A 17,995-nucleotide genomic window follows, 5' to 3' on the forward strand; every position below is an offset into this window, starting at 1 on the left:
CAATATATGCAAGTACAGATTGAAGATTTAAAAGTCATTTTATGAGTTACTAAGAGTTTGATCTAATGATTGTGATTTTTGAACTTTTTGACAGATACCTTCGAGGTGAGATGCAAGACACGTGGAGAGGAGGCAACCATTAGATCAGGTTCAGTAATAACCTTTTTTGGTTTACTGTACATCTAGATTTGATCACATAAATGTGCTTACCAGCACAAACAGCTAATCCCTTATACTGGTGATCTGATGTAAATAGAGTTAATTTCTATTTGCTGTGGGAACAGAAATATTACAGGAGGCTTTAGTGTGCTGTTTACACAGGGGAAAATCTGTAAACACTTCTGGTCCTTTTGCCATCTGAATGTTTCTGTTGTCACTGCAGGACATGTGAAACTGTAATGATTGTGGAGTAGTGAAAGCTAATCCTTGTCTTAGATGAGTGTGGTTAAAATCTTTCTATCCAGCACGTATCTTCAGACCTATGTCAACTTTTATCACTAATTTATGGTTCCTTGATGTGCCTTTTCTTGACTGTTATATATCTCACTTTCACAGGCCGATTGTTTTATCTGTTGCTTTACTTTCATTTCAGAGCTAGACTGGGTTAGATCACAGGAAGCGTAGATGTAGTTGTCAGTGCTTTAGGTGATCTGTCTTCAGTGTGAGGTTCTCATCACTGCTCTGAGAGAGCACAAAGCTGCTTTTTTACTGGGTCAGTTTTTTTGAGGAAGTGCAGTAATTTAGAAGTCACACTTGTGACCTTCTGTTGAATTTGTTCCATTGGTTTCATTTCCATTCGAGTTGTTGCATTCTGGTACAAGGAGCCCGTATCACCGGCCATGTCAGATGGATTTTGAAATTAGCAGGGCTCTGTGGTTCAGATTTGCTGTGGGATTTGGGTTACTGGTGTAAATTGCAGCCTGTGTTCTGGGGAGTTGAGTTCTAGAATTTGACAAACAAGTTTCTGTGCTGAAGATACACAAGTAGCTAGGTAGAGATTTGTTCCTAATGAAGTCATAGCAAGCCTTATCATAAAACTGTGATGGTTTTATTACCTGACTTCCTTACAAACCTTTCAAATTATTTTCTCGCAAAAGGAAGCATACATTTAATCTGTATGGTTTATTTTAGAAGATTATAATTACGTTTTTAATCCAAAGCCTGTGATTAAATAAAGGAGTGTGGGGTGAGTGGATGATGTACTCACATGCTCTGTCATGGGCAGTATTAAATGGCATGGGCTGTGCTCTCAGTGAGGAGTTACACTGTGTAAGAAGTGATGATGTTCTGGCACCTGTAAAGCATCATACATGATGCTGAACTTTCTTGATTAAAATATTTTTTGAGAAATACATCAGAAATGGCTAAATGGTCTGATATTCTGCCACAAATGGTGAGCTTTGGCCTCTTAGCCTAATCAAAATCTTATGGAAACAGGTTGCTGGGGTTTTGCAAGTTGTTTTGGATTAATTGGGGGGTTTAGTGTTTTTTTTCTTTTTTTCTTTTTTGGGGCTCATTTTTAACATTGATATATTCTGTCTGTAAAGAGGTGGTGTTTCAAGGCAGAATTTGGTGTGTCTTCACCCCTTGCTCTCTTGTTCCCAGACATCAGACCATGTTGGTCTACGGCATAAATTGGGAGACATGAGAAAGAGCCCAGAAATATGAGTTCTGCAGAATCAGCAGTATACTGAAAGTCTTCTAAACTTCAGATCAGGCTCCTAAAGATACATTTCAGCTGTGATTGTTGCAGACAGAGAAATATAAATGGGCTCTTTCTGCTGGTGCTTGTCACATGGGACAGTCACTCTTTGTGTAAGTGTCTGTGTGAGCTTCACTTACTTGCGTTTTTTCCTGGCTTGTGCCTTTCTGCCTAAGAATAAAGCCTCAAATTTTAGTACTTGCACTCTGAAAATGGTTAGATACATTTAGTTACAGTGAGCACTCTTCCAGGGTCTTATTTATCGGGACAGAATGAATAGAAAGCTGTTGTTTATATCCATATTCTCTGATTATTCTTACTAGCGTGCCAAATATCTAATGAAAAACTGCCTTGTGAATTGTTGGTTTATATATTTATTTCTTGAACAAAGCCTGGTGTGCTGATGTGATCTGGTTCCATAGGGGTAGGCTAATACACTGTAGTGGCATTAATCTGGAGCTCTGTATTGGCATCTTTAACCCCATCTGTGGGATTAATGCAACACTTTGTTGTCTTCCCCACTTCCCATCTCTCTTTACTATTAATTTACTCAGTAATGCTGGATGCTTATTAGGTTGACATTGGAAAGGAAAAAATCTGTTACTTAAGTTTATAAAAAGGTAAGCTCTGTGATTTTTCTTTTTTCCTTTTACGAAGTGGTGCTTGCATTTTTTAAGGTGAGAGAAGAAACAGTGGAGCCTGTGTGGAATGAAAAGGGAAGTTTCCAGTCCCTTCTACAGATCCAGATGTTCTCAGCATGAGAGAAGCCTTCACTGTAACAGATGTAGTTTTGCATGAGTTAAGTTCATCCTTTGGGATGTCCAGGTGTGCTAAAGCATCTTTAAGGACAAGGTGGTAAACCTCTGACTAGCTTAAAGAATGCCAGTTCCCGATGATTTGTGAATTGTGCTAAAGTTTGGAGTAGGCAGTATTTCTTGGCACAGGGAAGGATGAGTGTTGTTAAACCTGTGTTTAGAACCTAAATGTTCCTTTCAACCTCAACATGTGGACATCCTTTCTTTAGATTTAGAGGCAATTTAGTTTTCACAAAGGAAAACCACAAATTACTAACAGTGTACTGAAGTCATTAGCTAACAGCCTCAATTAGCATAACAAACAAAATGCAGAATAAACGCAGGAAGAGCAAGACTGACTTAGCCTTGAATTTTCTGCTGTGCCTTATTACTGTGTTACAAGGCTTCATCCAGTAGACCTGACAGACAACTGGAGACTCAAAATGTTAAAGAATAAATTCCATTTTAATCTCTTTTGGGGAAAAAAAGCCACCAACTTTTGGGACTGAGATAGTAATTAGGCTGAAGCAGCATAGATTAGCCCCACTTAATGTGGAATTTGATTATTTGAAAGCAATTAAATTCACATAGAGTGTGCTCAGCTTGGGGAAGTGTTTGAGTATAGGGATTTTTGTCAAAAATGTTAATGCAGTCTCTGTGCTATAACTTTTTAATTTAACATAACTTTCTTCTTGCAATGTCATCAATTCAAAGACAACCAGTTTTCTCTAAATGAAATAGCTCCTCTTGGTAGGAAAAAAAATGGCTGGATTGACCTTTGGTTCCTAGTTAACAACAACCAGGCAGATAAGAGAACATCCACTCCTTTATTACATTTGAGATTTCCAGCCCTTTGCTTCCCCTCAGCTTGTTTATTTCCTCTTTACCACCTAGGAATTGCCAATAACTGCAGCACAGCTACCAGGGAAGCTGTTTGTCTAGGATTAAGGGAGAGATGGAGTTATTTTCCTCACTGTGATTTGAGTCAAGATTCACAAGATGCACAGGGCATCCGCCTGTTGTGAAGAGGGGAAGTTCTTTGTGGTGTTCTGATGAATCTTTCGCCATGGTTAAAGGAGGAAAGGCACAAGGCCACTGCTGGTGGAGCCACGTAGGTGTCAGGAAGGCACTGGGCAAGGGGCAGTCCACTTGGTGTGGCAGCTGCTGAACTTTCCTTTTTAAGAAAGGATAGGAATGAGGGAATCCAGGATGTAGTGGTCTGGTGCTACCATCCTTTGTGCTGTGGAAAAGAGGGCATTACTGGTCCCAAAGTGGCTCTAGTATTAGACAAGGTGAAGGTTTGGGGGTCACATCTGGGGGTTCTTGTGAGAAAGGGCCAGTCCAATGCTGCCTGTTTGCCCTGGCTGCAGCTTTTTGGTGCTGATTGCAGCTGCAGCTTGGAGAAAGGTTCTCTCAGAGCAGCTGCACAGAAGTTCTTCAGTGCCTTGAGCTCCTTCTGCCAAAGCAAGCCCAGCCTTGGCAGTGGCTGCTGCTGCAGCTGCTGTAGGGCTGGAGGAGTGTGGGGTGTTCCCTCTCGTTTATCAGTGAGCAGGGGAGGCTGATGGACCATGCTAGGGTGTATACCAGCTGATTTCTTGTCCTCTGCCTGATTTTCAGATAAGAAATTTGGTGCTGAAAACATCTTGCTTTGGGTATTAGCAGGGATTAAGTGCCATCCTTTCCTCCCTCAAGAAACCCAAACCCACGGTGCTGCTTTAGTTGCTTTTTGCTATTTGTGAAGTAGAGGACCTGGTATTTTTAATGGCAGCTTTAGGTTTCAAAGCCTGCTGTGTCAAGGTCTCGAACTTGTGACATCTCTGTTTTCTGCTGGCACGGGAGGTTTAAATGTGGCAGTAAAGAGTAGTAACTTTTTAAGTTGGAAATGTCTTTGGAATGTGGTTTGGGCATATATTTTTCAAAGGAGGAACATGAGTTCAGATTTGTGTTTCCAGTGATAGACCATTTTGAAAGATTGTTCAGTTTCTGGGTAATATTTTCAAGTTTCTCTTGCTGGGTTTTCACTAAGCAGGTTAATGGTGTGTGTCACTCAGACGGACTGCAGTGAAACTAAAGGAGTCCCAGAGAGATCTCGTCATCCTTAACTTACTGTGAAACTGTTTGCATGCTGGTGGCTACAAGAATGAAGTTGGAATGTGAAGGGAAGGAGAGAAAAACTGAGCCCAGCTGGCTGTGCCTTTCCTCAGAAGGTGGCTGCACTCTTTTGTACGCAGACCACAAACAGAGTGGTGTCCTTAGCCTCTTACTTGGCCAGTTAGGAAAGGCAAAGGCTATTCCAAAAGTCCGATTTTCTGGTCTGGATTTGAACCATGGGCTGATAGTCCTGACTTTTCTTGTTCTCCCTTTTTCTTGGAGGGGAAGGAGCTAGAGAAGGCTTGGGGTGCATCTGTGTTTTAATGCCTGTTGACGGGGGTGCAGAAACCTGCTGTGTTGGTGGTTTTGTAGCTCTGCAGTGCACTGTGCTCACAGGACACTGTGGGTGAAGGCTTAACCTGGCGCACCCTTTTGCAGAGTCTTTAGGGCAAAATGGGCAGGGAAAGGGCCACCTTTGGAGGCATCTGGGGTTTGTTTTACCAGGGCAGATAAATCTCTGCAATGTATTCATTGTACCGTGAATGAAAGGAGAGATGTTTTGATTTGAAAGGGAATCTTGTTTATTCTTTTTGAGTGTAAATAAACTGTGGGGAGGAAGCCTTACTGGAAAGCAAAAGAGCCTTCCTGGACCATCTTCTGGTTCAGCAAGTCATAAGCCTTACGGTGTTTTGCGTCAGTGACAGTGTGTGTGTACGTGTATTTTTAGAAGGGCTTCCAAAGGGCCCCCTGCTGCATGTGGGTTTGTTTATGGCTCTGTTATGCAAACCATGGGATGTTCCCAGCTCTGTGTGCCCCTGTGAGCTGCTGGCTGCTGCAGGGAGCAGGGCTGGTAAACGATAGAGCTGTCTTTCCGCCTCAGTTTCCTCATAAGTGGCACCAAATGCTAATTGCTTTTCATCCCGCACTTCAGCAAGAGCAGAGTGATACAGAGCTGGGGTTTGCTTTTCCCCGGGGTGCCGTGGGTGTGACTGATGGAACAGAGCCAGAAGAATTTGGCAAAGTAGCCGACTGTAAAGGGAATAATCTCTTTTTCCCGATGATGGATGGCACTTAGAAAGCAGCTGAGCCTAAAAGCCATTTCTCATGCTAAGGCTCTGCAATGTGCAGGTCAGCCATTGAGCAAATGCAAGCCTTCAAAATGAGAGCTAATAGCTTGGCAGGTTATGCCTGACAAGCAGCAAGTGATTTGCTTTCAGTTCTGTAGTGTGCAGGGTGTAGTCGGGTTTTTTTGTGGATTGTAACACTTAGTAATTCTAACATTTTTCTAATAGTACATGATCATCTGTTTCTAAGTTCAGAAATAAAAAGAAAACACAGTGAAGAAAGAAATATTACTATTTCTGGAAACTACCACAAATATATTTTCATACTCAAATATAGCACATTTCTCGAGTATCTAAAACATTATTTCTATTTAACTGCTGCACATGCGGTTGAGAATATAGGATTAAAAAATATATTTCAGCTGAGCAGTCATTAAAATATTGGCCCCTCACTTTTCTGGGTAGCAAATTGGCACCTGCCTGGGACTCAGAGAATCATGTGTTGCTCCCAAATAAATGGTCGGGGAATTGTGGAGGTGAGATTTGAGAGGAAAATCCATAGTAGACTGAAGGTAGATATAGGATAACATATAGGATAAAAGTCGGAAAATACACTTGTCTAATTTGACATTCAGTATTCATAGTTCTTGGAGAGCTTGTGTTGTCATATTTACTGCTAGTTTGGAAAAAGAAGAACGTTGTCTGGAGTACTGCTGGAGGAAAGGATTCCTAGGAAATATCCAAATACTGAGTTTACTCCTGCAAGTTTCAGAGCTGTGTCTTGAAGAGATCTGAGCTTTGAACAGCTGCTTTTCTCTCATGCAGGAGTCTGAGGAGGTGAGTGACAGAATTTCTATATGGAAAGTCCAATAATGATAAAGTATCTGCATGTGCAACAAAGTCCTAAACCATTGTAAAATGGGGATTGTTCTCCTAGGAGAGAGGCCTGTGAGACTCAGTCACAAGCACGCGTTGTGTTGCTCTGCGAATAGAGGCAGTTCTCATCTTTGAACTGCTTGTTAAGTGCTGTACTTAGTTCTGTTTAAAGGGTTAGGTTTTGAGAACTCTTCTCTCTACAACTAAATAGTGCATTATTCAAAACATAGACTTCACAAATAGGTTTTGTGAGATTGTATTCACTAAGCAGCAGCATCTTGACAATAAGTACTTTTAGTGTGTCTGAAACTCCTTGTGTTTACCAATTGTCATCTGTGATGCTTGCATTGATTTGTTAATCATAAAGCCGGAGTTCTGTTTTACAGGAATGTATTGACACAGTAATTATAAATGCAAAGTTTTCATATTTATTGTAATAAAAATTATATTTTTTTATTATCCAGTATTTGAAAAATTATTTTTCACAACAGACGTATTCATATCTTGATACTCACGTACACTCTATGCAGTGTTCCGAAGAATGTTTCAGCTTAGCAGTGGCTTAATAAAGGATTCAGGTGAAGTGGGAACCTCATTTAGACTTCCAGGAAGGTGAATTGCATTCTTGTAGAATGAACTTCCCTTACAGTTTAAATTTAATGAAGTTGAGTGTGGTTCTTAACTTGTTGTACATTAGTTCAGTACAGGCTGGGAATCTGCTTCAAATTCCTTCTACTTTATAAAGTTAAGTATAGAGTTTAGGGGTTAGGTACTTCTATGGTCCTAGGAAGGAGGGTTTTTTAGATCTTATTCTGAATTTGCAAATGCATTCCTGCTTTATTTCTTGTTCTCTATCTTGATATTATGAGCGGCTAAAACCCTGTTGCAAGGTATTTGTATCCTGTTGTAATTGTGGTCTGATAAAATCCTGTGCAAGACTAGGCTCTTTGCATCCAGAAGGGATTTTTCCCTTCCCAAACACCGGTGATCAGCAGACTTTGGAGAGCAGTGGCTTACATCACTTAGCCTCCAAGGGCCAGTTTACCGTAGTGCCAGGTACAGTGTAAGGGGTTGCCTGTACAGCTTGTCAGAACATCCAGTTAGCGATGGAATATGCTGGTGTGATTTAATTGAAATAATGCTAAAGCCATATACTGCTAATCAGGAACTGGCAACCTTATTTACTGAGGCTTTGGTGGTTGTTAACATTAGAAATATGTTGAACAGAAGGAGACATAAGAATGTTTAGATTTACTAAATAAGCAGTCTTTTTGGGGAGATCAGGAAGAAGATGTGGCAATGAAATCCATTTTGTGGTAGATCTGGTGTGCCTGTGATGGGATGTTATCAACTCTGAACTTCTGATTTATGGGAAATAAATTGTGGAACAAACAGTAGATTGCTTGCAACATGGATGTCAAATCCCTTAGACTGTATAAATAATGAATATATTAGTGTTTTACATGCAAAATACTGTGTTCTCTCTTAAAACTTAAAAAGCAGAAATCTAAAATGTTCAGGGTGATGCTTTAGCTAAAATTTATCCATCCAGTTTAGGGGGAACTTTGGCAAAGTGTTTCTTCCTCCTTGCTTTGTGTGGAAGAAAGACATAGTCATACTATTAAATCTGAAGAAAGAGCTAGAGCAACAGATGGATGATGGAATATGTAATTTCTGCTTGGTTTAAGCTTACAAGACTCTTTAGAATTTCTCTCTGATTTTCAGAGAGGTAACAAACCCAATGCACAGAGAGAGGAATAAGGAATGTTCCTACTGCATTTTCATAACTATACCTTTTGGCAGATTGATGCTCCAGACTTCGACTGACTTTGTGCTAATATTGTGATACATTTTTTAATCAAGCAGTTAACATTTTATTACTCAGTGAAGCAATGGAGTGGCATAAAGCATGTAGTTTGATAGTGCACATGGCATTGTTTAGAGTGCTTTGGTTTCCCAATACTTTCTCATTTTTATAAATTCAGGGAATGCTGTCTACTAAGATCTGCCAAGTAGTGACTTAGCCAAAAATTAGCTAAGGATTATGAGAATAACTGTTTCATTTTGCCTTTGTTTGTACCTGATGCTTTCTGCAGATGTTTCTGTTGTTTCAGATATTAGATGTGACTCAAGTAAGAAGCATGAAAATTGTTTGGAAATACTCCTTGGTTGTCTTCCCTGGTGTCTTGGTATGGCTGGCATTTTCCCTGGATGTGACTGTGTGTCTGTATTTGGAATGTGACAGCCCCAAGCTGCTTTTCTTGCAAGTTCTGTGAGTTTTTTTTCATGGTGAAGGGCCAGTTTTTGTTTAACCAGTCTTCATTGTGAATCTTCCTGGCCGGTTGAATGTAGGATATAGTAAAAGTTGGATGGCTTTTAACAAATTTCTTTTCTGAGACTTTAAAAAGTTGCTTTGCTTGGTGATTGGTCATCCCTTGCCTCTTGTGGAAGAGGGACACTTGTCCTGCTGTGCAATAAGAAGTGTAGCAAAAACACACTGACATGTAACAGAAAAGGGCAACAATGCTTTTTCCAGACCTTTTTTTAACAGGAATGCCCCTTTCTTTCTACTTCAATGTTAAAAAAAAAAAAAAAAAAAAAAAGTTAATCTCTGGCTGGGTTCAAATGTATCCTGGGTAGCAAAGCTGTAGACTTGGGCAAGACAAGGTAACAGGAGACATTAAAAAGGGTAGTTTTTATTGTTTTCTTTCCAAGTGTAAAAAGAAGACTCAGGAGAAGCTGAAAAAATACATATCTTCCAAATAACCATGCTAACTTGGCATCTGTATTGTATTGCTGATGTATTTTTGGGGCTTGGCCACACCTGGAGGAGACATCACTTAGTGCTTTATTTCTGCTCCTTATCATAGATCTCTCCTCAGGTAGTGGTAGACATGATAGCAGGAACATGAACAAATCTGTTTATTTTACTGATCTTCTCTTATCAGAGTAATTGCTAAGTGTTGCTGTAACTGCAGTAGGTTAAGGTCACTTAAATTTGACATCTGATTCTCCCAAACTTCTTGTCTTCCTTTTCACAGATGCTGGAGATAATCAAGTTATGGAAATAAAGGATGAGCTTTTCCTTTTTATTGTGGTAAAGAGAAGGCAGAATTAAAATTTCCAAAGTGCCTTATTATACAAATTTTGTAGACATGGTTTGTCAGGAAGTTAAGTATACAAAAAGGGCTTGTCCAACATGCACTTAGAAACCCCTGAATGCTGCTGCATTGGGAAATACTCCTATTAGAGGCAATTAAGAGGACACATGTAAAACAGTTCCTTCCTTTCTCGAGGCTGTGTACTCAGCATCATAACAGCTCCATGCATTATGAAACATTATGAAATTCCAGAGGTGGTAATAGAAAAAAAAAAAAATAGGCTGCTAATCCAGTTTGTCTCTTGTTGAATTTCTTTAGAGGCTAAAGGTTTAGTCAAAAGGCTGTCTTGCATGGTTAGAGTTGCTAGAGGCCAGGTTGGAGCTGAAAGTCTACAGGGCGCCAAAACAAAGTGGAACAGCTCCATGTGACACAAAGTTTATTTTAGGAGCCCTGTATCGCAATTCTTCAGGCTCATCGGTTATTCATCCCCTTGGTGTACGCTGAGACTTCAGTAACAGCCATGGAAATACTCTTCTGAGACTTTTGCAGTCTGAGAAACATTGTGCTTCTAAACCTAGGAGCTTTTATCTCTTTCAAGACGTTCTGGAAAAGAACTGGGAATAGCAGAAGGAGAGGAGAAGCAAAGGTGTGCTGCTACAGACTTAATGTACTCCATGGCTCTCTAGGATTAGCACTATCCCTGCTGTTCAAAGAAAGCAGCAGCCTGAGGGTTGCAGTCACAGCATTTGTGGTTTTGTTTTGATAAAAGATACATGATCTTCTGTGATTCACATGAATGAAGTTTAACAGGGTCCAGCATCATCCAGGTGAATCCTGGCAGCTGCTTCCATTAAGGAAATTTTTATTTGTAGCCTCCTAGGTGGCATGCTTCATGCTGTTTAGATTGAAGATCTTTGTGTTCTGCCAAAAAAAAAAATATATATATATATATATATTTTAAAAAGGAAGCATGTATTCCAAAATGTTCCTCTTGTTTTTTAACCAGAGAAGTGGAAGTGGTTTTTTTTGATATAAAGGAATGAGGATTTTCTGCTAAGCAGGTACTACAGACACTTTGTGTCTGATAGTATATTGTGGCATATTTGACAGTGTTGGAAGCCAAGGAATTTAACTTATATTTAATGCACAGCTTGTTTCTCTCAAAATACAATTTCTGTTTCTGCCAACCTTATGTAAGAGGTGTTAAATGAAACAGGTTGGTTACCGCAGATGGTACCCCTGGCTGTGATGACATGCAGAAGATACCTGTTCCTGTTCCAGAAGTCTCAAGCCAGCTATTTCTTAACCTGTGTTTGTGAGCAGTTGTGTTGTTTACTGTCCTCCAGAAGATTTGGAGCTTTTTCAGGCCAAATGAATGAATGTGAGATGCTGTGATGTGTCTGGGTATGCTGGTGTCTCTCTGAATTACAGTTTTGAGGTCTTGTCAGTAACTGATGTCTGAAATAATGGATCTGTAAGGAGACTGCCCTCTGTGACACCTGAGAGTCTCAGCTGGAGAACCATCCTTGTTCTGTGTTAGCGAGAGAAGGATGGGAGAGGGAATGAGATGAAATGGAAATGGAGTAGGTGATTTTTGCTTTGTCTCCATCTTAACAAAGTTTGATTTTAAAACACAGTCGTGCCCGTGATGCCTGCTTACAAAGTTCTTGAGAACATAGTTGTGTAACTGTAGAAAAGAGCCATAAAAATGTGTAGAAGATTGGCAATTAGAGATTTAATGCTGTTCAGAGAGAGCAATTACAAGTGCCTTTACTATATAGGAAACCAGCAGGTAGCAATGCTTGTGTTCATGTGGAGGGAGACACATAACAAGTATCAATCACTAAAACAGATGCTGAATAACTGACTTTGGAGGTGAGGCATATGTTTTTGACAATGAAGATGATTCATCTTTTGGACAAGTTACCATTTGGGAAAACATTGTAGCCATCCATTGAGACATTGAAATTGAAAATGTAAATTTTTGCAATAGCTTTTCAAAGGTGGAAATCCTTCCTAGATGAAATTTAATGGCCTGTGACAGGTGCAGCAGGTAATTTTGGTCATGAAATTTAGAAGTGCACTTGCTTCCTAGCTGAGCATTCTGATGTGTTGTTGTTGGCTGTTTCATCTGGAATGGTTGCCTTCGCTTACTGTTTTTTTCTGAAGCGTGGTGTTGATCTAAGGGTCCAGAGATAAGCTCCCAGAACACTTTAAGTGGTCACTTATTGACCTTGAAGAAGCTTCTTCCTCCTTAGGAAATGTCTTTAATTGGCAGCTTCTCTTTGATTTGTGCTTCTTGATTTTTTTCATGTTGTTCAAAACTCAGTAACTTGCTGTGGTAGTGTTTTAGAAAAGAGCCATTTCTTAGGCTTGTGATGGGTGTAGATTCAGCTTGTCCTTTTTCTTGTTGTAATAAGCCATATTAGAAACAAGGTTTGGCCTTTAACTTACTGATAGTTTTACAATTTATTATTTATGTTTTCAGGCTATATTGAAATACTGAATATTTTGATGCCTTCACCAATGCGTTGAGTTGGATTGTGCTAGCACAACACTCTGTAGCACTGAATTCTTCATGTTGTGTCTTCTTCTTGTTATTGTAAGGTTGACAACTCAGCTATGATCTTTAAAAAGGACCTGGGAGATCGAGGGGATCGAACATCTTACCAGTTCTTTGTGTAGTGGTCCATTTCGTTCCCCACTGTGTGGATTTTGATGTAGTATCAGAGATAGTGGTTAAATTCCTATAGTTGAAATTTAACAGCAGAACTGAGAAGGCTGGCATGGTGGCTGTGGACTTTACAGACTGCTTTCTTTCCATTTTACTTTGTGGAATGCTTGCGATCCTTGTCAAGAGAGTGTGGATCACAGGTACCAAGTGGGAGACGGGAGGCAGCTCCTTTCCTTGGGGCCCAGGAGTCTGATTTTGGAGAGGAGTTCCCAGACACAACAGGAAAACTGGCAAGTGCTGCAGAAAAGCACAGCTCCCATGAAGTGACAGAAGGATCAGTGAAGAGAAAAGCCCCAGAGACTCCACGCTCCATAAGGAAGAGAAGCAGCTAAATTAATCTCCAGACTGGCAAACCTGCTGAGCCCAAAAGGATTCACTGGCAGGGAACCAGTGGGCAGGAAAAAGGCTCTCTTTTTTTGGATCACTCACAGTGGATTCTCTTTTCTCAGCTGACTTATTATAACACATGCTTTGATGAAACTTAGATTTTTTGGGTTTAGCAACCCGTGGATTGTTTTTGGTAACTTGTAGGACAAATTCAGTTCTAGCCCAGGCCAGGTTGGGCTAGGAGAGGATCACGAAGGAGCAGTGGACTCAAGTGTTGGGCAACTTGGACAGCAAAGGCTGTAGTTGCTGTGGCATATCCCCATGTCAACAGAAATTTTAAGAATAGTTTTGTGGAATCAGATTTATAATCTTTGTGCTGTCCTGTGTGTGGACTAATTTTTTTCCTTTATTCTTTATTGTATGAAATAGCACATAATGAAATAATTTCTTAGTTACGTGTAAGTCAAGGACAACTTGGATCAAAGAAGTTTTATTTTGTGCTTAAGGGAACTGGATGGACATTTTACCCCTATAGGGTGGTTCAGACACTTTTTGAATGCTTGAAAATCTGGAACATGCGAAAACCATGAGCTTTTATCAGTGTCCAAGTTAGAAAGTCTGTGTGCATATGTATTGAATGCTTAGGGGGAATTGTTATTGTAATGGTATTGATACAGTTGCCAAACATCCGTACTGTTTGATTTGGCATGTGGATTTAAATTGACTGCTAAAGGCGTTAGTGGACATCTGTTCAACATTCTGGCCCACCAGTTGAAATAATTGCTTAGTAGATGGTCTAGCCGTACATTGCATAGTGCTAACTTTGGGGGGAAAAAAGCCTTTTTATTCCAAGGTATAATATGACTTTTTTTGTTCCTGTTAAGTCATTGGTGTCGAACCAGGGGCAGTGGCTCTGAAGTTTTGCTAGTTACATACACAGTTAAATGGTGTGTTGCTTTCAGAGAAATGAGAGGCTGATCTAGGAAGGAACTTTTCCAAAGGAAATTGAGCACAATAATGCAAATCGAATGTAATTCTATTGGGTAGGAAATCTAGTGAGTAGCTGAATTGTGAGAGAACAGAGGTACTGTAGTGGCAGTTCAGCTTTTAATTAAAAATCAAAGCGGTCATATATTTTTTCCAGTTCTATGCACTGTGAAAAATGAACAGTTTGTACTTGATTGGCAATATACATACCATGTCCTTGTAGGAGAATGCAGGGAGAAGCATATGACATCTTAGAAACTTTGTTGGATTTTTGAAACAAATAAAATGGGGTTTTTTAAACAAATAAAATGTTGCTTAAAATAATTTTTATACCTATCAGTGTCCCATATTTTATGTAAGTTTGAACTGTACCTGTCTGAATTCAGAGGATTTGCTGATACAAAATACTTGACTTAGCTTTTGGAATATTGGAATTTATTTTATTTATTTACTGCTTGGCTTGTTGTTTTCAGTCATTTTAATTATCCTTTAAATGAGGCTCCACAAATTCTATAACTGAAAAAAGATGAAGTATGTGTGCTCCAGGAAAAACTCCAAAACGTGGGTTTTTCTGGTTTGTACAGGGAGATTTTTTACAAAAATGACAGAGGAGAGAAATGGGCTTGCAGCAGTTTTAGAAGTTTTTTGATATGTGAACAGGGATATCTAGAAGCCTTAGACAGCAAATACCTTACCAAACAGGGAAGCTTGGAAAAGAATTTGTTGTAAATGCCAAGATTGGATGTTGCACTCCTGGCAGGTGTTGAGAAAGAAGACAAAAAAATATTGAAGGAGTTTTTGTTATTGCCGTATCTTTTTTTCAGTTTCTGTAGCAGCCATGGGAAGAGAAAAGCGGTTGGATCACATCAGCTGTAGGAGAAAGGAGCCAACTAAAACCCCCTAGATCTTTCAAAACCCTGGTGAAAGAGAACTTCATGTATAATACAGGAAGATTGCCTTCAGAAGTTTGCCATGCAGAACAGCTTTATGCTGTAATTCCAGCTTTTCCAGCACAATACAAGTCAATGCTTGATCTAACTGGTATCGCTTATGGAAATTGGATGTTCACAGCAACAGTTCTCACATCTCTTTGATTTTTATTGGATTGCAAAGTCCGCGTTTCTTGCCATAAATCTGTTTAGTTTTGTTTGTTTTCATGCACAAATAATAGCCTTTTTTATTGTGATTATTTGTGGTGGTGGTGTAAATTTGATACACAAGGGTGACCTTGGAATTCTGTTCTGTTTATAGAGAACCCATTTTGACATGTGGCCACATGGTAACACCGTGATCATTTCATCCTATATATATATATATACCAAAAGAAAAGTGTTTTTTGAATTAAGGTAACTTTTTGATTATTATTGACATGTATATGCCAATCACTGATATTTGTTAATATGAAAAAGTATCTCTTGGGGTGCAGTGCATTAGAAATGGGATTCAGATTATACTTGACTAGAGGGAAAGGCTTCTACCATCTTCCTCCCACACCCCAGTTACCTGTCAGGGGAGCTTATAACCTGTATTTTTTAATGATTTCAGATGACATCCAGGGCATTTCTCACTTAGGGAAGCTGCTAACCTGCAGAGGCTTTGATGGGCTGCTGAGAGGCTTTCATGTCCCATTCCACGTTGCTGTGGTACATCTGAGCCTTTCCTTTGTTCACCCAACAGCCTTGTTTCGGGCTAGTTCTCTGTTAGGAGTTCTGTAGGAAGTTATCTTTGCTGTAACAGGCTTGGGTGTGGATGGTTGTGCTTTTAAATTTTAGAATTTAAAAGCTATATTAGTGTTTTACTATAGAAAGTAGCCTGGTGAAAGGAGGGGCAGGGGAGTTTCATTTAGGGTCCCATACTGGTCTCGTGAATGTATTGAGATATTGCTCTTGTAGTTTTGAGGTATTGCTTTTGTAGTGTTTGCTGTTCTGTCTCTGCTGGCCTACCCTCTTCCCTGCTGTGAAAAGTGTGACTTAATAGCCAGGAAAGAAAGTAAAACAAGTGAAAAATGTACTATGGGACTCTGAAGTTTTCTTTTTCAAAGACTTCAGTGTTATAAAATGCTGATTCCATCTTTTCATAGTCTTTACTAAGTATCTTGTATCCTGATTTTTCCCCAAGTTACATATCTTAATGTTTTTGCAGTTGGGCTCCATTTCTCTTGGCTGTGACTGTATGGTCATTACTGTGCCCTAAGAGAAGGTCAGCTGCATTCTTTCAGCATTTTTGGTTTTTCATACACTTGTAGTCCAGGCTTCTGTGGAGAAACATCTGTTTACTGTCGGGCTGTGTGAATACGTGCAGTCACCTCAAAACATACTTAAAAATGCTATCTGTGTTTTTCCTCTCTATGACAGGAACGAATTATGGTTTTATTCCTGGCTGGCTGTTTTGACCATGTAAAGGTTTGCCCTGTCCACTGCAGGTTCAGGTTGCTTCTAATCTGAAATGGAAAAATACAGAGATTTGGTGGTGTTTTTTTTGGGTTTTTTTTTTGTTTGTTTGTTTTTTTTTTTTGTTTTTGTTTTTGTTTTTTTTTTTTTTGGTTGGTTGGTTTTCTGTTTATTTGGTTGGTTTGTTTGTTTTTCATGTGGTTGTTTCGTGCAGAACTGCATACAGCCAGAGAAGATAGAACTGAGATCAGGTGGAATTTTTGCAGGCATATTGGAGGGAGCTTGTGTTGAGTCTGGAGTTGGTTTCCTTGTTATCCCCTCCCTGGAGCTGGCATTGGCAGCCCAGGTGCAGAGCACATAAAGCAAGGCCCCTCCAGAAACTGTGGATTGTTGTGTGTATTGATCTCCCATCATCAGTCAGTACAAGATGATTGCTGCTATCTCAACAGATAGAGGTTTTAACCGAGAAAACAAAGGAGGGAAAAGTTAAAGGTGATTAAAATGGTTTTGAGTAGGAAGAGGGTAGAGATCAGTTACTGGCTGCAAAATGAGCTCTAGAATCAGGATGATATTTCAGGAAGGTAAATTTACTGAATAATATAAACAGTAAGAACTCTTAATTTCTGTGAAGATAATTTTCATCCATTTTAAAAGATCAAAACAAGCTTTAGTGTGGAAGGAAGATGCTTAGTGTGTACTTCATTTTCTCTCCTAATTAACTTAGTGTGCATTTTCCTGCTTCTAGGACAGGTGAGGCTGAATGCATTTACAATGATGAATGACCTTGGCCTGTTCAGCCATTGCAGGGATCACTGCATCTAAACTGTGGCAAAGCCAAATTCTGTGTTTCAGTGGGATACGTTAGGTGTTCATTTGGAACTGGAATAAGATAAAGTGTACTGCCGGTGCCTGACTGGGGATGGCTCACTCCAGTGCAGTGGGTTTACTCAAAACTAGAGAATGTTCATGTGAAATGCAGCTGTGGCAGCAGGAGAACTGTGCTGCGTTCTTAGAGGTCATCACTGCAGTGGAGTTAAAGAGGAGGAGAGAAGAATTTTTATGTAATCTGTGTGGAATCTAAAAACAGCCTCCCAGATACACATAAACACTACAGGATGCCTCTTTCTTCACAGGAACCCATGGGCGTTGCTTACCCTTGTGGTGAGCCCTCGGGGAAGAGTGATGTATGGCATCTAGTGAAACTGTCCTTTAGTCTTCACGGCTGAGTATCTGCACTCAGGCTGCCCATGGCATCCTTACTTCAATGTGTGCAAGGTTGGAAGGATGTTATACAGACCTTCCTCTGTGTAGCATGTAGACCTGACTTTGCTTGAGACTTTTGTTTGTGGGAGATGTTTAAATTTAATCCTATTAATAGCAGGGATAATTTTTGAGCCTCTTATCTAAAAGTGTTTTATCCATCTAATATATTTTTTCACTGTGACTTAGGCTTATCCTTGCTTTATGTAATGTGATTTGCAAAACAAAGTCGGAGAATATCTGGCTTTTAGGTCACTGATTACAGCTCTTGTGGTGGAATGTATTTGGCAAATAAAAAGCTGAGAGCTTTTAAAATTCAAATATATTAAATATATTATATAAATATAATTATGCTTGTTAAATATATTATGCTTGTTAAAAATCTCTATCTGATGAAATGGTTAAGAAACCCATCCAAAATACTTCTAAAAAGATAACTGGTTTATGTTTTGTGAGGGGAGGGGTCCGTTCTGTTAGTATCTATGAAATACTTCTATTTTAGTTTAAAATATGTGGTGAAGCACACATTATTTCCACATGGCATGTTTTAATGCTTGATCGTTAATTGTAGGTTTGTAGTTTGGCAGTCTTGTTTTTTGTATTGCCTTCCTTACATCTTCCTCAATACTTAATGACATTAAAAACATACCTAGAGGTAGAAATTTCAAT

General features: G+C 39.5%; 1 protein-coding gene across 14 annotated transcripts in view; it reads left to right on the plus strand.

Annotated features, from left to right (window-relative positions):
• The window catches only part of GULP1 (GULP PTB domain containing engulfment adaptor 1), a 151,463-nt gene that overhangs the window by 24,805 nt on the left and 108,663 nt on the right, over positions 1–17,995 (plus strand). For 9 of the 14 annotated variants that reach the window (XM_066189540.1, XM_066189549.1, XM_066189548.1 and 6 more), the window contains exon 2: positions 95–148. The exons of 4 other annotated variants lie outside the window; for them this stretch is intronic. The gene's annotated coding sequence lies outside the window, so the exon portion shown is untranslated. The remainder of the gene's footprint in view (positions 1–94; positions 149–17,995) is intronic. One more of the 14 variants, XM_066189545.1, reaches the window with a different exon arrangement.

Source organism: Chamaea fasciata, unplaced genomic scaffold, assembly GCF_029207755.1.
Source record: "Chamaea fasciata isolate MVZ Bird 193981 ecotype frontalis unplaced genomic scaffold, bChaFas1.0.hap1 SCAF_8, whole genome shotgun sequence".
In the NCBI taxonomy this organism is placed as follows: domain Eukaryota; kingdom Metazoa; phylum Chordata; class Aves; order Passeriformes; family Sylviidae; genus Chamaea; species Chamaea fasciata.